The sequence below is a fragment of the Mauremys mutica genome, chromosome 2, assembly GCF_020497125.1.
Source record: "Mauremys mutica isolate MM-2020 ecotype Southern chromosome 2, ASM2049712v1, whole genome shotgun sequence".
In the NCBI taxonomy this organism is placed as follows: Eukaryota; Metazoa; Chordata; order Testudines; family Geoemydidae; genus Mauremys; species Mauremys mutica.
In genome coordinates, this window is record NC_059073.1 from 184694683 (window position 1) to 184717316 (window position 22634).

Sequence of the window (22634 nt, forward strand, 5' to 3'; positions counted from 1 at the left end):
TCGAGAGCAGGCATCTTGAGTGTCCTGCTCACCCCCTATGGGCTGTCCTGCATCACAGCCCAAACCCTCCCCTGGAGCACCCTGCGCTCAGTCCCTGGAGAGCCAGGGTGAGGCGCAGCTATGAACATGCCTATTACACAGCACAGCGCTACTCGCTGCCTCCATAACACCGCAGCTCCTCGCTCCCTCTCTCCCTCCCGTCCTCACACCACTCACCTCCGGCACAGCGGCGCGGCCGCCCCCCGCCCGCCAGCGGCGCACCACGTGGCCACCCTGGAGATCCGGGTTACCGGTGGGCGGGGCCGGACGGGCGGAGGGCGGAGCCCGGGCCGGGGCAGCGCGTGGACTCCACCTTCCACCGAGCGAGGCGCAGGAGACGCGTTCGCGCGCCGGAGCCGTTACTACCCCTCCCCCCCCACCCACCCACCCCGCGAGGAAGCCGCCGCCGCCGCCCCCGGCCGGCCATGGAGACGCGGCGCTGAGGCGGTCCCCGGAGGCAGCGGCGCGCGGGAGACGCGGCGCTCGGAGCAGCGCCGGGGGGCGGCGGAGGGGTCCCGCCAGGCGGCCCTGTGTGTAGCTGCCTCGCGCCGCGCCCGGCGAGCGGGGCGAGCCTCCTGCGCCGCGGGCCAGTTCCCGGCGGGACTCGGGGTCTCCGCAGCCGCCGCTGCGAGCCGGGAGGCGGACCCGGTATCAGCCGCGCCTGAACTTTGCCAGAGGGACGGAGCTGCCCCCGCGCCGGGCACCGGCGGAGCCGCCCCGCTGATCGCGCCGCGCCTCGCACCTGGTGCCCCCCGCGGACTCTGCGCTGTGACCGGAGCAGCGGCCGCTCCTCTCCCCGGCAGCGGCTTCCCGGGGCCGGGGGGGCTCGGCGCTCTGCGGGCGGCTGCTGGCGCGTCCCCCGGGTGTGAGCAGCGCGGCCGGCGGGCCGGGGCCATCGCTTGCGGGCGGAGCGCCGAGGTGAGTGAGGCTTCGGGGAGGGGGCTGCTCTCCTCTCCCCCCCCCTCCCCTCCCCAGGTCCGGGGCCGCTGGCTCGGGCGCTCACCCGCCTGGAGGAAGCGAGTCAGTGGAAAGCAGAAACTGGTTCTCGTTGGTTCCCCTCGTCATTGCCGGGGAGCCTCAACAGCCGCTGCTCGTAACCGCCGGGGGAGCGAGCGGGGGCAGCCGAGCCGCTCCGCGGTGCCTCTCCGGTCCGCTGGGGTGAAAACCCCCCTCGCCCCTTGAGTGGGGCTTGCAGGAGCGCGCCTGTGAGCAGGGCACCGCGGGCGTTTAGGGGTTGGGGGACTTGCTACTGCGGGCACGGGACTTCCTCAGTGCTTGGGGTCAGGAGAGGAACAGCTGCATCCCCCCAGCTCTTCCCCTTTGCCCCACTGTCACATGAAGTTTGATCACTTAATGGTTATTACATAATGTGTGACTAATATTTCAGACTCTCTTACCCAGTGGATTCTGAGGCAGGTTTGTTTTATTTCCTTTTAATTCATAAAGCTGAAGAGGATAAAAAAAAAAACTAACACTTTTGGTTTTGGTAGCGGCTTTAAAACAAGTTAGTTTGCATATGACCCCACTGATTATTTTAATAGTGGGCTAGTATTTTTTAAGAAAGATGGACCTTTCTTCTTTCCCCAGACTTATTACTAAATATGGCCAAATCTTTTAGGTCACAGTAGCTCGTTGCTTTCAGCACATCCAGAACCTGTAACTGCTACACTTCTGGGGGTGAGACACCAAATAAAGCCTGTCTTTCTGTGCAGCAGCTGCTTTGGAAAATATATTTTGTGGCAGTGAAAAAAGTGAACCAGAACTTTCTGTTCTCTGTATAAATTGTGTTGGTGCTATATGAACTGTAAATTTACAGCAACCAACAGCGGTGCAAACCAAAACTATGTAACTAGCTATGTATTTTATACACTCTATTACTCCTCACTGGGGATCCTTTGCAAAAACAGTGGCAAACGTGCTGCCTGTTACATTTCTGACTTAGGGCACCAGAGAATCCATTTTTATTGCAAAAGCTTGTTCATACTGGGGGAAGTGTTTCACTTCTCACTGCCGGCTTCATCATTTTCTGGGGTTTGGCATTTTATTGAGGGTCTTCATTTAGTGCTGGATTGTTACATTTTAGTAAATGGTTTTGGTAAGGCTGTATAAGATTTAAATATATATTTATCAGTTTTGTGACGCTGGCTACAAAATCTGAACATAGGTCAGCAGGCAAACATTTTTAGAACCAGTGGTGTTAGTAATATTGTAGATGCACCGTTAACAGGAGGTGATGTGAATGATATCCTTGAAGCTTTTTCAGCACAGCAAGGGCATGCATCACTTCTGAGCTGAGACTTCTGGGATCCAGGAGCTAGAGTGTTCTTGGAATTTTATTATTGAGCACTGTTTTCAGACTGGTAGGTTATACAAATAAAGATGCTTGAGATGGGCAGTACACTTTAGAGATGTGTCGTGAAAATTCCATAAGTACTGTATGACAGGCATTGGATGGTTCAGTTTTGAGGTGGTGCAGCTGTTTTACATAAACACTTTTTAAAATGTCTCTGTCATCTCAAATTAGATTTGTTGAAAGGTATCATGGGAGCAACTCATTTTTGAAAGTAGTTAGCCAGAAGGTGGGTGGTGAATCTTGTGTGCCAAACTGTTGTGCTGGCAGAACAGGATGCTGCTATCTTGTCAGTGAAGGCTATTTGTCTTTATCGTTTCATTTGGCAAGGCCAATATTCAAGAGCCCATGTATATGTAAATCTGCATGTTACATTATTTCCCTTTTAAGAACCTTCAATTGTTCTTTATTTCCCTTGGAAAATAAGAATAAAAAGTATGTATTGATAGGTGCACGTCTAATAAATCTTAGATCACTTATTTTAATTACATTAAACATTTGATGAATTAAAGTTTTGTATCAGTTAAATATAAAAATTGAATATGTTTTGTTTGTTAAATTTGTTTTAGTGCCTTTAGTACTGGTGAAAGGTATTGGGTTAATAGCAGGCTGAAGTCATCAGTTCAGAGCACCAATACAGTATAGACATCAACACTGCAGTCTTCTCCAAGTTGCTTTGCCAGTGCACTTCTACATTGAACTACAAGGATGATCTCCACATACTTGATTGCCTACCCCTGGATTATAGCAAACTTTTTGGTCTGAGGGCCACATCAGGCTTGCGAAATGGTAGGGAGGAAGGCTGTGCTTCCCCAAACAGCCTGTCCCCTGTCTCTTATCCACTCTTTCCCACTTCCTGCCCCCTGACTGCCCCCCTCAGAGCCTCCAACCCCCTCCCCCCACTCCTTGTCCCCTGACCGCTGCCCCTCCAGGACCCTGTCCCCTATCCAACCCCTCCCCCCAACTTCCTGTCCCCTGACTGCCCCTATCCACACCCCTGCCAGCCCCCCCCACCCCGGGACTGCCACACCTATCCAATGTCCCCATCCCCTGACTGCCTCCCAGGACTCCCTGCCTCTAACCGCTTCCTGGGACCCCACCCCCATCCAACTGTTCCCTGTCCCCTGACTGCCCCCAAACTCCCCACCCCTAACCGCCCCCGGGACCTGCCCCCTTACCATGCTGCTCAGAGTGGCAGGACTGGTTTATTGGAAAGCCTGGGAGGTGGGTGGGGTGCAAGCTATGCAGCCTGGCAGGAGCGATGGGCCAGAGTGCTCCCTGTGTGGCTGCGGGGGAGGGGGCCAGTGGGGGCGGGGCTGGCGGCTGGTGTCCCCATCTGGGAGCTTAGGGGCTGGGCAGGGTGGTTCTGCAGGCCGTGGTTTGCGCACCTCTGCTGTAAGCAAACACAACTCCTTTTGAATCCAGTAGGAATTTTGTGAGAGTGCACTGGATAGGATTTGGCCTAGAAATTAAAATTAGAATCCGGCTTTCTCTACTTCTTGAAAAATGTTCATTTGAATATCTCTATTTTCTAGAACCATAGAAGTTTGTAATGGCATTAATATTATAATATTGCCATAATGTTGGGTTACGTGACTATTTTAACTGACGGTATAAAAATACTATTGCTTCTTTAAAATTCTGAATTCTCATCTTTAAGTCTTTTATCCTCTCTATTACTAGCAAATATCCAATGTGTTCACGTCTATCTCCTAAAAGTAATTACTTAACTATTGCACATTCATCCTTAATTTGTGGAATGAAGTCTATTAATTCAGTAAGGTCTCCGAATATCTTCCAGGATTTTAGGAAAGTGTAAGGAGCTAGCAATTTCAGTGTATTTACTGATGCTTGAAAATTTTAAAAGCTTAAGACATACAAAAAACACATTTTCAGGAGGGAAATAATACTTTTTAAAAAATGGTACTTCAGTTAATGAAGGTGAAGGTTGGAAAACTTCACAGGATTCCTGTGTGTGTGTGAAACTCTTGCTGATAGCTTGCAATCCAGATTCTCATACATCTTGATGCATCAATTTTTCCTTTAAGTTTTTAGTACATGTTTTAGTCCAGTAGTGCTGCTAGAATTCAGGGCCTGTTGATCCTTAAATTTTCTTTAAAAGTTTTTTAAGAGTTCTATTTAAATTCACATTGGATTTAAACTTCTCCTGGAAATTGAGATACTGGAGCATATCCATAGTTGATCTAGTCCAGTATGCTGTTTCAGACAGTAACCCGCACAAGATGCCTTATAGGCAATGTAACAAATCTCACTGTAAGCACATGTTGGATAATGTGTGCCAGTTAACATCTCATTCTTCTGTAGTAGTAATAGATTGGCTTAAACCCTGAAGAACGTGGGGCTTTATATCCCTTTCAAAAATTTTAGCAGTAACTATTAACTGGATATGCACAAAATGTCCAGTCCCTCTTTAGATCTTCCTACGTTTTGGCCTCAATGACATATGGCATTGAGTTCTGACGTTTAATTTTGTATAATGTGAATAGTAGTCCTTTTTATGAGAGTTGAATTTGATGCCTTTCATTTTCACTGAACATCCCCTAGCCTTGTGTAAACAGCTCATAAATGTGCATACTTATATCATGTCCCATTTTTAGTCTCCTTTTTATGATAAACCGTTCCAATGTTTCTAATCTTTTCATAGGAGGCTTTTCTGTGCCCAACTCATTTTTGTCAGCCTTTTTTGAACCTCTTGTTATCCTGCAATATCCTTTTTGCTGGCGCATGCAGTATTCCAGATGATTGAACCATTAATTTATATAATGACATTATTTCAATTTATTTTCTCTGTCACATTCATGGGGCATCTTAATATCTTTTTTTTTTGGTGTAGTTTCACCTTGTGCAGAGGTCTTCCTTGAACTGTCCAGAGATGCTCAGGTCCTTTTCCTGAGCTGATAGTTAAATTAGAACTCTGTGGATTGTATTAATAATTCAGTTTTTTCTCTTATTACTTTGCATTTATTGATATTGAACTTAATCTGTCATTGTGTTGTCTGTTCACCTAACTTGGTTAAGATCTCTCTGAATTTCCATAGTCTTCTCTGACTTTAACTAACCTAAATAATTTTGTCATCTGTAGGCTTTGCTATATCACTCCTTACCCCTTCTTCAGGATTGTTAATATATTAAACACTGCTCCTAATGTATATCTGCCCATTGTTAACCTTTTGCCCTGTTTCAATTTGTCCAATTATTCATAGTCTTAGCTTCCTATTTCTTATCTAGGAATAAAACAAGTTATTAAAACAATAATTCTTGTGTGAAGTCAACTTCTGCAGTATTATAATCAAACAAACAGTTTTACTTAACTAGATGTTAACTTTCTAAATGCAATTCTCCAAAATAAAACATGCATAAACCATGTGACTTGTGACATCATAAAGGTATTGTGATATGCTCTTCCAGTTCCCCTGAAGTCTTCTTTCTTTTATAATCTTTGATCAAATTTAGTCCATTATGTGGGATAGGCCCATCATAAAATCAAAGAAATTGATGATATAGTTTGTTAGTATATTAAAGAGCTGGTTAACATTTCCATTACTCACTTTTTTGATTATTTAAACATATGGGTTTACACAATAGAGTACAAAGATTCTTAAAGGACATCTACTTTCACCGAAAATAGAAACCACTGACTTTCAAAATTGCATAAATATTTTTATATATTCCTGTAATAGCTCTGAACTCCTTCAGGAGTTTTTATACCTTCAAATGAAAGTCTGACTCTAATCCACTAACAGGTATTGGTTTATATTCTGAAACCCTGGACGACTATGTAGGTGACCAAGAGCAGTTTATACTTCCATAAAGGAAGTTTTAATTCCTGATCTCTTGTCCCTTTGGTTGGAGGGCCTGGGAACTGAGTATCTGGTTTAGTGCTCCTTGTGGGTTGATTTTTAAAAGATGCTGACAATGTGAAATCAGTCTAAATAAAACATTTCCAGTTCATACATTAACATTGATTCCTCTCCCAGTTTTTGTGGCAGTACAATCACATTTTCAAGTTCTTTGAACGTTTTTTCCTCCCTTCTGTGACTATGGGAGAATGCAAACAGTAGAAACTGACTACAGGGGAAATAGTGAGGCAGATAGTACAAAAATATTTCTGAAATAGCAAACTTTTATCTTTCAGTTACAATGAGCTTGGGTTGACTGTAAGATTTTTATTCTTAACACAAAACCTTAAGTAGCCTAAATCTCATGATCTGAGACCAATTCACTCCCTGTGATGTTCAGGTGAAGTTGCAGTCAGTGGAGGAACTTGAGATGCATGTCTTTGGAACTCACTTCCCACCTTGGTCTGTATTAGCCAGTGTTTAACTTTCAGGGTGTGGTGAGAGGCTCATCTCTCTTCCCTGGCCCTTAATTAGGTGGGTAGCAGTGGGAGATCTTAAATAAAACTTGTTTTATAAAGTATTTGATCTTGGAATAACTGATGGGTCTGTTTTTTTTTTTTTTTGTGTGTGCAAGATTCTTAATAGTGCCTTGGGTAGAGGCTTTTTCACTGTAGGGTAGTAATAATTGAAATACATCAGTATACACTTGTAGGGTAAAAAGAATCTTGGAAAAGTGTGATCTCTAAGTTGACAATGTCCCTTTAAAGGAGTATTGTTCAGATCCAGAAACGTCTTTTGCAACTAACTGGAAGATTATGTAAACTGAGAAACTATTATTGGGTCTTAGGCAGCAACTTAAAATGCTTGTGCAGGGAGGGGAATCAAGTACTATCTTTAACTTATCCCACTATTTTATGTAACACAAGGGCTTCCAAAGAGTGGGTGAGTTGATTTGACATTTGTTACAGTACATTGGCATAATTAAGGGTAGCATTAACCGGAAGAAACCACACCAGCATACTAACGAATACATATGCTGTGGCAGGCTGACTTTTTAAAAATCTTTTTAAAATATTGAACGGGCTAGTACTTGAATGGTTAGTGTTTATCTTGTTAGATGATCAATAGGCTTTAAAATGCCTTAATCTTTACCCTTGCTCTGCTCTTCTGAAATGTCCCGTGGGTAGATGCTGTGGGTGAAGATCTTGGCTATGCTGCTTTTCTTACCCAGGAGTGCCAGTAGGAATAGTCTTTCACACTGCTGCACTTGCTGAGTTTCCATGGAAGCTCTGGATGCAGGACCAGCAGCAATTGCAGCTGCTGGGGGCACTCTTTGTAAAGTGAGGAGAAGGAAGCATTTTCTTTCTTCCATCAATAAACCATATTGGTATGAACAGAACATTTTGTAGCCTTGTTTGCTTCAGGAAATATTGAAAAACAAGGAAAAATGACTATGCCTACCATTATTTTAGCTGAACAAGAGTTAGTATATCTTTTATTTTTGCAGCTCTAATGTAGATGAGGATCCAGCAGCAGACCTTGTTTATCTCACAGCATTTAACTTGCTTTTTAGGTTGTCCTCAGATTTTAACAGATTCAATTAACAGTAATAAAAATGTAGGAAGCTGTTGTAGTCTTAAGAGCTTCCACCTGTGCTAACTCTAGTTCAGTTGCACAGGTGGTAGAATCACTTGAGATGTTTTTGTGAAATTTCCTAATGTAGACCAATTGAATAACCAGTGTTCTTGGTGCTTATAGGGATTTTCTATTTGTATCAGTGTGAAACTTACTAGGATCACATCCATGTCACTGTTGCTTAATTCCTGTGGTCATAACTTCTCATATGAGAAAATTCTGACTTGTGATTGGTGGAGTTATATGACAAATTAGTTTGTCATCATTGACCTATAGTGTGGAACGAGACATTGAGATTGTGGAAATTTGATACAGCTGTGACTCAGGTCAGTAACTTGTGAGGTCACATTTGACTCTTTCTCTTGACTCATACATCACAGTAGAGTTTCAAGTCTTGCAGGTGCTTCCTACAGAAAGGTGCTTGAATCTGACCTTTTTTCCTATCATTATTTGGCCCTCAGCATGCAGTATATGAATGCCTCACGTTCAACACCTCTGTGAGATACAGCTATGGTATCCACCATTGCAAGTGTTGTTGTCATAAGTCAAAATTTACTGAAATGTCATTAAATCACCAACTAACATAATTACTTTATCAATATCCCATATACAGAATAAAATATAAAACACCATTCAATGGCTATATTCTTGGAATACTTTCTAAGAGCTAATAAATTAAGATGAAGATGGGGAAAAAAAAAAGTGACTTGATATTTAGGGGTGTCTGTTTTTTTGTGGCCAATTCTCAAGCTGTCTTGAAGGGACTGGATTTCAGAAAGTACTGAGCACTGACCTTTTGACAGCCAGACCCTTTAAGATGTCTCAAGCTTTTTAGTGTCCAGCTTGACAAACCCAAAATCACTTGTTACTTTTTAAGATTGACCAAAACGATATATTTTTGTAGGACTGAGTCCTTCAGTCTCTGTTCTCATGCCCAGTTGTGAACCATGGCCATCTTATTTGAGTGATTGCTCATGTATATTCCACAATATGTGTGTGTGCTCGTCACGTGCACCGGTGCTGGAAGTTTTTCCCCTACTAGTACCTGTAGGAGAACGCCCCAGCGACCCCCTGGAGTGGTGCCTCCATGGTGCGATATAAGGGGTGCTGTGCACTCCCCCCACCCTCAGTTCCTTCTTGCTGCCAGTGAAGGTGCTTTGGAACTGCTCTGCTCTAGCTTTGCTGTAGCTCTTCCCCAAAACTGCTTGTTCATTCAGTGTATGGTACCTGTAGTTAGTTTAGTTAGAGTGCCTGGGCAGGGGCATGCCCCGCGCCCGGGTTTTAAATTGTGCGACACTGAGTGAGCCACACACGGACTGTCTGCGCTGTTTGGGAGAAACCTATCTCAGTGATCTCTGGAAGATTTGCAAGTCGTTTAAGCCTCGGACCAAGAGAGAGAGGGCCATTAGGCTCCGGGCTATTCTGATGGAGTCGGCGCTGACCCAGGCACCGTGGTGTCGGTGTGCGGCAACCCTTCTGCACCATCAACCAGTCTGCACCACTCCCGGTCCACAGGCACGCCAGGAACACTAGAAAGAGGCCTTCACTGCGGCACTGGAAGAAACCTGGGACAGAGGCTAGACCCATGTCGGGCAGTCCTCAATCCCCACTGGCCTCTAGGTCTGAAGTCGCCTGAAGTCGAGCGGAGTAGCCCAGCCCATTTGAAGCAGGCCTCTCTGAATGCCCTCCACGCTGGCGGCCCTGCAGGCGGCCCAGGATGTTATGTGAATGCCGGTACCAGGAGCACCGCCGATGTCGGCCCCGCACTCCAGAGGCAAGCCGCCGCTGGGATCTCCACAGTCGCCCCCGTCTCGGTCGAGGGAACGTTCCCAATGCCATTCGCTGCCGAGCAACTGTTCAGGGAAAAGTCCACGTGGATCACCCTCGACGCCCAAAAGATTATCTGGTTGGGTTCTATCCGACCGAGACTCTCGGCACCATTCCGCCTCGAGGAGTGAACACCGACGGGACCGAAGCAGACGTCGCCAAAGGTCCTCGTCTCGGAGGGGTTATCACAGCTGGTCACAGCATGGACATCAACGTAGTTCAGCGTCCCGCTCCAGGGCCACGGCACCACCTTGGCAGTCCCGGGCATTGATCGCTGTTGTGGGTCTGCCTGTCTGAGCCGATCGTGGATCAGCTGTTACCGATGTTACCTGTCCCTCACGTCGGGATCGCTGTCCTGTAGTCGACATCGATCCTGGCACCGCCGCTCCTACTGGTCCGGGGACAGTGGCAGGTTATATGTCAGCCCGGCCTTCCTTCGTATTCATCCATAGATGGGTCAGGCCAGCCAGGGCGAACAACCGGCTCTACTAGTGCCACAGCAGGTGCAGTGGCACTGGGCCTGGTGGGGGCTCGCTCAGTTGCCGGAGCCTCAGAAGGACCATCGGTTTCCCTCTCCAGACCTCCGAGGAAGGAGTCGATGGGACGTACATCCTCGGCACTGTGCCCGGAGACTGACCAGGTGGTGGACCTTCTGGTGCCGGTGGACACTCAAAGTACTGCGCCACCCTCCCCGGATGAGGCGATTTATGGCCCTGCCTCCCTCCGTCCCACAGGAGGACTGTAGTGCCCATCAAGAACTCTTAAAAAGGGTGGCATCAAGCCTCCACCTCCAAGCAGAGGAGATAGAGGAGCCCTTGGACTCCCTATTTAACGTGTTGTCCTCCTCGGCACCGGGCAGGGTGGCCTTGCCCCCACCATGAAGGGGTGGCAAAAATTTCAAATGCCCTGTGGCAAACACCGGCTTCATTGGCCCCTATCTCTAAGAGAGCAGAATGCAAGTATTTTGTACCCACCGAGGGACACGAGTACTTATACACCCACGCTGCTCCTAACTCCCTGGTGGTTGAGTCTGTAAACCACTGGGCGCGGCTGCGCCAGCCAGTCCCTACCTCCAAAAATAAAGATTCATGGAGGCTGGACTCTTGGAAGGAAAATTTTATTAGTCCTTGAGCTTCCAGTTACAAGTGGTGAACCACCAGGCTCTCCTGGGCTGGTATGAGTTCAATCTGTGGGGCTCCCTGCCCAAGTTCAAGGACTCCCTCCAGGAGTGCGACAGGAAGGAGTTCAAAGCGCTGGTGGAGGAGGGTACAGCAGCTGACAGGGCGACCCTGCAGACAGCTTTGGATGTGCCGGACACGGCTGCGCCGTCCATGGCCTCCATGGTGTCCATGAGAAGGGCTTCTTGGCTCTTGCTCTCTGGGCTGTCCAGCGAGGCGCAGACCTCCCTGCAGGACCTCCCATTTGACGGCAAAGCTCTGTTTGTGGAATAAACAGATACAATGCTGCATGGCCTGAAAGACTCCCGCACGACTCTCGGTCTCTGTTCCGGCTAAACCTAAGTTCAAGCCGCAGCAGACTCCGGCTCAGGCCACCCACCAAAAATGCGAGGCTGCTTATAAGAAGTCGTGGGACTATAAGAGGCACTCACAGACGCACTCTCGGCCTGTCCCCCAGCCTGGGTCCTTCAAGGGCAAGCAGGTGGGGGAAAAGGCAGTTTTGACAGGATGCTTGGGGGTGCCCTGCCAGTTCTTGTCAGGGATCCACCCTCAATAAAACTTCCCTTCATTCCTCCCGAACGTGGTGTCCGCCTATCGCATGGGTCAGGACATTTTTTCTGCGGTCCTCTGCCCCAAACCCCACGCATAGAGTGTGGAGCGCCGTGTGAGATGGGCTGGATGTGACATGGGCTCTGGCTTCTACCTGTAGCGGGCTAAGCCGTTCAGAAAGTCCTTGCCACTGTTCATCGCCTCGGCCAAGTGCATGAAAGGTTGGCTGCCTGTCTCCACTCAGCGGCTCCCCAACTGGATCACTTTGTGCATCCGGACCTGTTATGACCTGGTGGGATTCCCTCCGCCACCAACTGTGAAGGTGCACTTGACTCGGTCACAAGCCTCATCGGCTGCCTTTTTGTCCCATGTCCCCATTCTGGACACTTGTAGGGCTGCCATGTTGTCTTCAGTTCACACGTTCACCTCGCACTATGGGATAGTCTCCCAAATCAGGAATGACACTGGGTTTGGCAGGGCTGTAATCTGTCCTGAGAATTTGTGAACTCCTACCCACCTCCAACAGATATAGCTTGGAATCACCTATTGGGGAATACACATGAGCAATCACTCGAAGAAGAAAGGACAGTTACCTTTTCCATAACTGGTGTTCTTCGAGATGTGGTGTTCATGTCTATTCCACATCCTGCCCTCCTTCCTCTCTTTTGGAGTTGTCTGGCAAGAAGGAAGGAGGGAGGGGGGAGTACGCAGCGCCCCTTGTACCATGCCATGGAGGCACCACTCCAGGGGTCGCTGGGGTGCTCCCCTACGGGTACCGCTAGGGGAAAAACTTCTGGCACTGGTGCATGTGGCGAGTATGCACACCTATTATGGAATAGACATGAGCAACACATATCGAAGAACACCAGTTATGGGAAAGGTAACTGTCTTTTTTGATTAATCAAAATTAAGGGTGTGCCCAACTACTTATTACATAGCCATGTAAATGGAGAAGATGAGGCTGAGGGAGGAAAGGCATTGAGAAAATGAGGGACAGCTGTTAAACTAATCTAGTGATAGTGCATTTTAGCTGGACTCTAATTTGGTGTGATTGTCCAGCAAGGGGACTAGGAGTGCTGTGGAAAGTAGCATCCTTGACCTTTAGGAGAAGGACTGTTTCATATCTCCCTAATGACTATCTCTAGCTGTCTGAAAACTGAGAGGTTCAAGGTGAAGCAGTGTCAGTGCCCAGAGAGTTGCCCAGATGCAGGTCTTCTGGGGAAGGAGTCTGCAGTGATTTTGGGTATCTGCCTGTGTACAGCTTATGACTTTAAAAAAAAAATTGAGCTGTATCTAACAGACTGCACACACTGTTTTTAATGTGGGATTTGTTTGTCTTCTCTGTTATGATTTACCTTTATGCTGGAGTGGAATTCTAAAGAGCGGTAGCACAGGCTTAATAATAAAAGGTCCATAATGTAAGTTGTCTCCCACTGAAATTGAACCACCTTAGACAATAGGCTGTTGTCTACCCAGAAGGACTAGTCTGCTCAGGTAGGCTGGTAATTAAGTATCCGATCATGTGGCAGGCATTTGATCACCTGATGAGGCTGATCAGGAAGTAATCTGAAGGGGATGGAGGTTATAAAAGGGTCTCTTAGCAGCTATGAGAAAAGACAAGACCATATGCAAAGTTATGTGCAAGGAGAGGAAGCATGTTGGACTACTTAGAGGACTCTCCAGAGTGGCAAAGAAACTGAGGCAGAGAAAATGAATAGGGTGTTCACTATTTTGTCTAGATAACCCCTGTTAAGTAAATTGTGTTAGAATTTTGTTTAATGTCTGAGAGTCGGTTGGCTTTCACTATGGCATATCCCTGAAAAGGTAATCTGTGAACCAGAAAGCTCACATCTTCAGTGAGATTTGGGGGAAAGTGCACTCACTGCTGGGAAGATGGCACAAGTTTCAGGGCCCATGTAACTGGACCACAGGGTTCTTGCTGCCAAGAGGAGTGTAGGCATGAGGTCTGCACCTGGCCGAAAGCCAGAAAAGTGCCTAAACTCTGGCCCTCTTTAAAAAGCTACAGGCATGTGGGATTCAGCAGTCTGGTGATTGTCTAACCAGGGCAGCATGATCAGATCTGTGAATATGGCAAGGGCAGGGGTTCCAAAACTTTTTGGTGGTGCAACTCCATTTTAATTACTTCTTCCTGGGACCCCAGCTGGCATGGAGGATGCCATTTTGTAGAGCAAAATGGTGTCGTCCATACATTGTGACCTCGCACGCATTCTTCATGCGAGGTCACATTCTGCAGAACAAAATGGTGTGTGGGGGACACCGGGGATCACCATAACCCTATCCACTGATGGCATGACCCTATTTAGGGTCATGACCCACAGTTTGGGAACTACCGAGAGAGGGGTTTTAAAGAGGGGAGACAAGGTGGAGAGAAATCTTATTGCCCAGAAGAATGGGATGAGTTAAAAGTGCTATCCAAGTGAGTATCAGGTTTCCTTTTCTGTCCGATGAGGACAAAATGGGAATAGGCTGAGTGACATCATGCACAGCAGCATTGGCCTGTTAGAGGTGGGGGAGACCAGAGGGGCTGAGTGGGAATGGAGCAAAGAGAATGAGCGGCTTCAGGGACTGAGCAATAGAATGAAGCAGTCAGTCAAAGGGATAGGGGATGGGCCTAATTGATAGTCTCATATACAATATTAGGGGAAAAGAGGTTGAAGCTAAGAAGAAATGCACTGCTGAATGTGCCTAAGTCTGAACCTCTGTTTAATATGATATCTGTTAGTGTTTTGATCCTGGGGGAGGATGAGAGAAACTAGGTCTGGGCTTTTCAGCTATGGTCAGATATTTCAGTCTGCCAGAAAGGCAAGCAGCAGTTGAATACAATCCAAAGCAGATCAAGAACAAGACAAAAAAGAGAGAAGTTGCTTAATTCTAGTTTTGTTTTTGACCACCGATCAAATGAGTGGAGGCAGTTAACTAGTAGCCAAAAGAAACTGAAGTCATTTCAGTCTTAAACTTTGGAAATTCCACCTGTAAAAGACCAAGGGAAATTTAAGTCCCTGGGTTTGGAACTTTTAAGAGAAATTGGGTTTACAGTCTAGGTTGCTAAAATTGTTGGTCCTTTTATTCTGGTCAATAAAGCATCTTCTGTGAAGAGAGTTGAGCTTTCTGTGAATTTACTACAGAAGCCTTGTGTTAAGTTTTTTTAACCACTTTTGTATTGTCATTCCTTTGTAGGAATTTTTTTAAAAAAAGCAGCAGGTTAATATAGCAGCCAGGGATAGGGAATTGAGACCTGAATTTTCTTCCAAGTTCTGATACTGATTGTGTAACCTTATAGAAAACAAAGACAGACCATTTAATCTCCCTGTACTTCGTTTCCCCTTCTGTAAAATTGTAATAGTGTTTACTTACCTTTGTATTTTAGACTGTCAGATGACAAGTTCATATATATATGAAGTGCCAGAGTTAAGTCTTCCCACATGGTACATTCCAGTTTCCGGAGGCGACAGATAACATTTCTTGTCAGTCTTCTGCACTTGTTATGGGTTAACTTTTTGAGGGAACCCTGAAATTGATTAATCTTGTTTTTGAATATCTTTCACTAATCTTTCAAGAGATTCATTGCATAAACTGCAAAACTGTAAATTTACAAATTGTGTTATATATTAAACAACTTAAGTACTCTCTCTTGGCTGGCAGGAGAGGGGCAGGGAGCCAGATGATAGGGGAGCAAGACTGGGTTAAAAGCAGTAAAACCCTGCTTTTTAGAGCTGTCTCGAATCTCGCAGTACAAAATATTCTTGGCGATATTATGTTCTTCTTCCATTCTCCTGACGTGACCAAGCCATCGCGACCTCCTCTTCTTGATGATAGTTTCTAATTGTGTCAATCCTGCATGCTCCAGCACCTCTGTGTAGGGTATTTTGCCGTACCACTGTAATTCCAGAATCTTATGCAGGCATCTCATGTGAAAGCTGTTGAATCTCCTGATGTGCCTAGCATATGTAGACTTGTTTCTCAACCATGGAGCAGGGATGATGGCACGCAAGTCTGATAGATTCGCATCTTCACCTTAGTTGATAGTTTGCTGTTATTCCATGCACATTTCTGTAATAGCCTGGAATTCTTAGCTGCTTTTCCGATTCTGCTATTCAGTTCACTCGGAAGGTCAAGTTTCCTGCTGATCATAGAACCCAACTAGGAAAAGCTGTTGTTGCCAAGAGATTTACCATCCAGAGTAATGTCAGGCATTGGTTCTTCCACCCTTGTATATGATCGATCTTCTTGAAACTGATTGTCAGCCTGAAGCTCTTGCATGATGTAGAAAATTTGCCCAAGAGATTTTGAATAAAAGATTCACTGTGGGCAGCTAAGGCTGTGTCATCTGCAAATAGGAAATCTCTCAGAACCAGCTCTTTCACCTTGGTTTTCACTCTAGCCCTTTCGATGTTAAGCAAGCCTCCATCTAGTCTGGTTTGAAGCTAAATGCCAGAATTGCTGTTAAGGTATATAATTGCTTAAATAAATGTGTGTAGATATTATGTATCCTTCTGATTAGCAAAAGGAAGAGCCAAATTAGTGTGAAGACTATATTTAGCTGCAAAATCAACATGTTTTAATGATTACAAACCAATGAGAATGAAAATTTCTTCAGGAAAATAACTAGGAACAAATGCAAATCAAGATTAAAATCAATGGTCTAAATCAAGGTTTCCTGCTTGCTGATTTTAATAATGTTTAAAATCAGTCCACCCTGGTTCTTTGTAATTCTCTTCTGGTTTCTCATCAGTGAAATCTGGGAAACTATTGGAGTCTCATTCTGCTTCTGTCATAAGTTCATTTTTGTGTTCAAAAGAATCTATAACAGTTTTTCTTGAACGGTTAAGAGATTTCATAATAATTTAAAAGGTGGTATATAGTATCTAATTTTATCATTCTAGAGTTTGTAATGTACTTGCAAACTACTTCAGCATGGAGGGTTTCCCTTTTCATTCCCCCCCCCATGTATTGCATTCCCAGTGAACACTTTTTAATTGTAATTGAAATTGTACCCTTTCTAGACTTGCTTGTGGGGGTTTTGGCCTTCTTTTTGTTTTGTTTTGACAGCTGCACAGTGGCTTGTATATAACATCTTAAGACTCACTTACAAGATGCTAATTTGCAGCAGAGAGGATAAATTATTTGTTGGGTATCTGGGGTATACTTTCTTGTGAAGATAAAAAATCTCCCAAACCCTGTGATTTGATGGAATACTAGTGTGTTTCAGAGGTGCAAAAAAACCTTCAAAATATATTTCAGATTAAGGATTAAAATTCAACTTAGGCAAGAATGATTTATCAGTATCTAGAGTCGGAGATGTACTCAAAAAGATGAAAGACAATCACCGTCATCCCATATACCACAAATTTGACCTTTGAGGACCATTTAGTTTCCTGTTTTTAGAACCCCTTGGTATATTATATCTGTTTCTAGTCAGTGGTTTGTACATCAAGTGTTACTGATCGCTCTGAACTGTGGGTCTTTAACCCTGATTGCATTGCAGTACAGGGAAATTAATGTGTGTCCAATCTTGTAAAATATAATGCAGACTTTTATCCATTCTATTTGCCAGACAAGTAATTTACACTTGACTGGACAATAAAATCATTACTTTTTGCATCATGGTAGCGAGGGTGAGTTGACTCTTTCTGCATGGGCTGGTAAATTTATTCATAATTTTTAGGACTGTTAATATCTGATAAGAGGATAATATTGAAGAGACTACTCTATATTAAATTATTTGAAAGTTAGAGCTTGTCTACACTGGCAATTAACAGCGCTGCAACTTTCTCACTCAGGGGTGTGAAAAAACACTCCCCTGAGCACAGCAAGTTTCAGCGCTGTAAAGCGCCAGTATAAACAGTGCCCCAGCACTGGGAGCCGTGCCCCTCATTGAGGTGTGTGTGTTTTTTTTTCTTTTTTTTTTTTTTTTTAAGACCTCTAGGCGAGCTCTCTCCCAGCGCTGCTCTGTGACCACACAAGGCACGTTAAAGTGTTGCCGCAGCATCGCTTTAGTGTTGCCAGTGTAGACTAGCCCTTAGTATCACCAAGTCTAAAATTCAGATTTCCAGGTGAGTATGAGATTAGAGATGAAAGGCCAGTACAAAGGGCTTTTACACACTACCACTGATGTTGCTTAGGGGTGCGAATAAGCACCCCCCTCCTGAACAACATAAGTTACACTGACCTAAGCGCTGGTGTTGAACACCTTTTGTTGAGGTAGTTTATTATGCCGACAGGAGAGAACTCTCCCATCAGCATATAGCATCTTCAGCACTCCCAGTGCTGCGTCGCTGTAACACTTCTAGTCTAGAGTAGCCCTAAGAGTCAATGGAACACTTTCTACCTGTGAAGCAGACACTTATGTCCTCCAATACTCAGGTTAAAAAAAAAAAAGGCAAAATCATTTCTACCCTTTACAAGAGCTGATGTACATTCATAGATACATTAATAACATCTGAATAATTTGGAAGCAAAAAATTAAGATGCATCATGCTCTGACAATTATTTCCCTAAATACTAACAAAAGAGAGCCTAACAAGTATTTAGGTTAAACTTATTCCAAAAATTTATCATCAGTAATTCTCCTTTAGCACTGCTACTTCTTGAAGCTGTAGTGTAGATAGAGCTCAGGCTTTTTGACCATTTGTCTAACTGTTTTGGAGTTATGTGGATGTTTAATTGCAAGTCCCATCTTCCAAATGTGGATAAAGGCTTGGGAGAGACTCTCACCTACCAGTGTTCATGTGAATTTAGTTATAACTGGGGAACTAGATTTTTGAAAATCCTTGCCTATACACCTCTACCCTGATATAACGCTGTTCTTGGGAGCCAAAAAATCTTACCGGGTTATAGGTGAAACTGCGTTGTATCGAACTTGTTTTGATCCGTCGGTGTGTGCAGCCCTCCCCCGCCGAAGCACTGTTTTACTGTGTTATATCCGAATTCGTGTTATATCGGGTCGCATTATATCGGGGTAGAGGTGTATTTGGAAACTTAGCTGTTTCTGACAATATGGATCATCAATATTTTCACATTAACCAGTCCTGAAAAATATTTTCTGCAAGAGTAGGCATAGCCTAAATTGAACACTATTGGCCACGTTGACCCAGGCACGCATATTCTGTTACTGGCCTGTGTACATGTGTACGCATACGCTCCCTATCTGCACCTGAATGTCGACATTATCCTGTTTTGGACATGGTTATAACACCGCGCACACACATACCCATGTCCACAGTGCTGGTGGTGGTGTGTGACTTTATCACTGCCATTTCAGAGGCGGTATCCCAGGGTTCTGTGTGTTAAAGGGAGACACTCCAGCAACCACTTTGCTGTTTGTTGTTGGTACTGCCCCCTGCCTTCATGCATTTGCTGAAGGTAGTTCCTAATCATGTTGTCCCTCGTTCCCTGCCAAACAGGGTGGAAGACATGGCGCAATGGCATAATGTGGTTTTGCTCCTGCTCTTTATTGTGGGACAAATGGTTATGCAGTGGAGTAAGTGATTGGTGAGATGATGGATGGAATTCAGACAAAACTGTCTGCCATGTCGACCACGTCTGACCTTAAGGTTCAGTGACCATTCATCTCACAAGGTACAGACGTATGTATTTCTGTAGTTTGCCCTTGAGTGGACTGGCACTCTTGATATACGAGAACCACATAGTGCTGTTGGGGTCACATCATTTTGGAAATCTGGGATGACCAGCAGCCTCTTAAAAACTTCCAAATGAGGAAACAGACCTTCATGAAGCTGTGTGAAGAGCTTTTGTCAGAATGTTCACTTCAGGGAAGCCATACCAGTGCAGAAGTGGGTGGCTATTGCACTGTGCAAGCAGGCAACACCAGACAGCTATAGATTTGTTGCAAACCACTTTGTGGTCATGGTTGGACAGGTTTGAAAGGTAATGAATGCTGTGATCTGTGTATGGGCGGCTGCCATAAGTAAGGCTACAGAAATAATAGCTGAATTTGACGGGATTGGGTTTCTGAACTGGAGGGGCTATTGCTGCACCCATATTCCAATACTTGCCCACCAAAAGGTGCAAGTATGTGAACCAAAAGGTTACTATTCATTTTTTCACTGAAACTCTGGCTACACTTGAGAGTTGCAGCGCTGGGAGTTACAGCGCTGGTCATACAGCTGTGTAGGGAAAGCGCTGGTGTGTGGCCACACTCACAGCTACCAGCGCTGCAGTGTGGTCACATTTGCAGCGCTGTTGGGAGTGATGCATTATGGGCAGCTATCCCAGCGTTTAAGTGGCAGCAACGTGCTTTTCAAAAGAGGTGGGTGGGGTGGAGTGTGACAGGGACCCGGGGGGAGAGAGAGAGTGGATTTTTGGAGCCAACACTGTGTATCAGCTCCCTGCCTTGCAAAATCAGAAAATTTTCCCGACCCCTTACTCTTAACTGCAAACAGCCTGCAGACCAGATAAGCAGCTGCTCCAATGGACTCCCTTTCTCCCCTCTGCCCCCGCTGTTTCTATCCTCAAGCAAACACTCATCCCCCTGCCTGCCTCATTCACAGCAAGGTAGTGGGTTATCTCATTTGATTGTTCACAGTCAGTAACAGATTGATCACAGCAAACAGGAGCTGTGTTTGTTTTTTAGATAAGCAGCTCCTGGAGCCCCGAGTTCACGACAAAACAAAGAGAGGCAGCATAACAAAACACAGAGTAATTTAGTTAAAAGCATTCTGGGATATCTCCTAATACCCCGGAGGCCAATAACAGCGCTGGTGTGTGGCCACACTTTACGAGCAGCGCTGTAGCACCAGGGCTGCAATCGTTATACCCAAGCAGACCCAGGTGTACAGCCAGCGCTGCAGCCAGGGAGTTGCAGCGCTGGATGTGCCCTGCAGGTGTGGACAGTTACTAATTGCAGCGCTGGAAAGCCTACACCAGCACTGCAACTCTCAAGTGTAGCCATACCCTGACCCTTATAGAACTACAGAGGCAGTCTCATAAATGCAAATGTGTGAAATACTGGAAAGTTTTATAATACCAGGTGCTCTGGATTGTAATTGAAGGGGAGGAAGGGGCTTTATTCCCTAGAAATGGTATTGTTCTGCATGGTGTCTGTCAGCAGTTACTTTGGGGGACCTCACATACGTGTTCCTAACTTGGCTCATGAAACTCATGTACCCCAGCATCAGTTCCCTTAAAAAAAGGGAATTCGGTTACAAGCTCTGTAGCTTCAGAATGATCATGGAGTGTGCATTTGGTAGACAGTAATCTCATTAGCACTGCCTATGCACCCATTTGGATAGCAATGTGGCAAATGCAATTCATATAATCGTCGCCTGCTGCACACTTCATAAAGTTTGTGAGGGTAAAGGAGTGCTTCCATCCTTAGCGGGCTCAGGACAAGTCTGGTTTACAAACTCCGTGCAGTCAACGGGATCCTACCTAGATGCGCACTAGTCCTGGTTACCAGGGAAATCAGAGATGTCAAATGTGCCATACAGTGGCAGAGCAGGGAAGCAGGATGAATTCTGCCTCTGGCAGGAGCTGCCTTCACACCCTGTTGGAAAAGCACATAAGGGAACATTGGTGCACGTGTGTAGGGCTGTGTGGCTATAGGAGAACAAAACCTTCACAGCTAAAGATCATTTGCCATTCATTCTTGTGACACTGTATGAATTAAACACAGCTAACCCAGTTGAGGTGCCCATATCACCTCAGGGTTGGGTTTGAGCCATGGACGGTGGTGGCTGAATTCTAATGCTGTCATTGTGCAATGTATTTGGTTTGGTCTACACTATGGTGTTAGGGCAACATAAAGCAGCTTACATCGACCTAATTTTATCAGTGTCTACACTAGAATGCTGCTTCTGCTGATGTAAGTGGCCTGCTACACTGACATAGTTCCACCTCCACAAGAGGCATAGTGCTTATATTGGTGTAGTTAGGGCAACACAGTGTCAGTGTAGACTCTGCATTACTTACTTCGGCCCTTGGCTGTCATTTTTGTCAGTTTCATGGCTGCTATTGTGTCCACTCTGCAGCAGCCCCCGCCTCCCATGCTTGAACCATGAAATTAAGAATGTCAATTTCACTGCTAGTAGACTCCCTGTAAAATTGAGCCCATGCTGGACTCAAGCTTAGATGCCACCTCAGGGCAGGTGGGAGGCTCCAGCTATGAGCCCTGCACGGCCATCAGTGCCCCACACTCTAACAATTTCCCACTTCAGCTGGTGCAAGTGCTTCTGGAGAGCATGCATTCCCCAGAAGAATAAGGGTAGTGTGGACCCAACAGCCTATTGAATTACTGCAGCGGCTGGAGGTTGACCTAAATTAAATCTGTGCCACAAAACGAGGTTGACAAGCCCTTTGAACTGTGAAGACAAGCTTGTTTACAAACATGTTTTTGCAAGCATTCAACAACCTTATCAATGTTTGCTTAGGGAGGTGGGGGGACTGGTTTTATGCAGCCATTTTTTTTTAAATACATTATTTGTAAGTGGAGCTAACTGCACCTAGTGGCTGTTAAGCACTGATCTCTGCTAAAGTTGAAACTGGTCATGGAGGGGAGGAAGGGGCCATTTAATCACAGGTTCTGTCCTTGCTTGTATTGTTACTGGAGTTGTTCACAGAATTGTTGCAGAAAATCAAAACTAAACCATAAAGATATTTATCTACGCATTTTATGCAGCACTGAAAACTAGTGTTTCTGTAAGCACATGACATTAACTGCACTTCCCCCTCCCTCCTGTGTAATTTTGGGAGACTTCATAGTGTCCTACAGTCACTCGTTCTGAAATGACAGAAAAGTGTTTTCAGTATGATGGCACCAGACCATTATACACCATTTCATTTCATGTGCTGTGAATCGTGAGGTCCAGTGCTAAGCCTAAAAACATCTTTTGTTTGTTCTTCATAGTTAGGAAGGAGGATTGGCACACAGCTCAAGGAAACTATGTTTATTAAAAACTTGAGGAAATACCTCAAATGGTCTTCTAAGCACCATTTATTTCTAGGATAGGAGATCTCAGAATCCTGCATTTAAGACATAACTAAGGATGTTTGCTGTAGGGTGTCTATCCCCCATTCCAGGCCATGTTCAGTCAAGTGAGAAGTAAAATACAGTCTGTTGGAAAGGAGAACAATGTAGGATTTGATAGAGGAGAGAAAAATCCCTTACTAGGAACAAGTGAGTTATGACTTACAGTCCAACAGCAATGGTAAATGTTA

At 45.3% G+C, this 22634-nt stretch overlaps 1 protein-coding gene across 1 annotated transcript in view; it reads left to right on the forward strand.

The window, feature by feature from the left end:
• Window positions 1–473: 473 nt before the first annotated feature.
• Window positions 474–22634, forward strand: part of GALNT1 (polypeptide N-acetylgalactosaminyltransferase 1) — a 184580-nt gene continuing 162419 nt past the window's right edge. Inside the window, exon 1 of the mRNA XM_045005628.1 lies at window positions 474–957. The gene's annotated coding sequence lies outside the window, so the exon portion shown is untranslated. The remainder of the gene's footprint in view (window positions 958–22634) is intronic.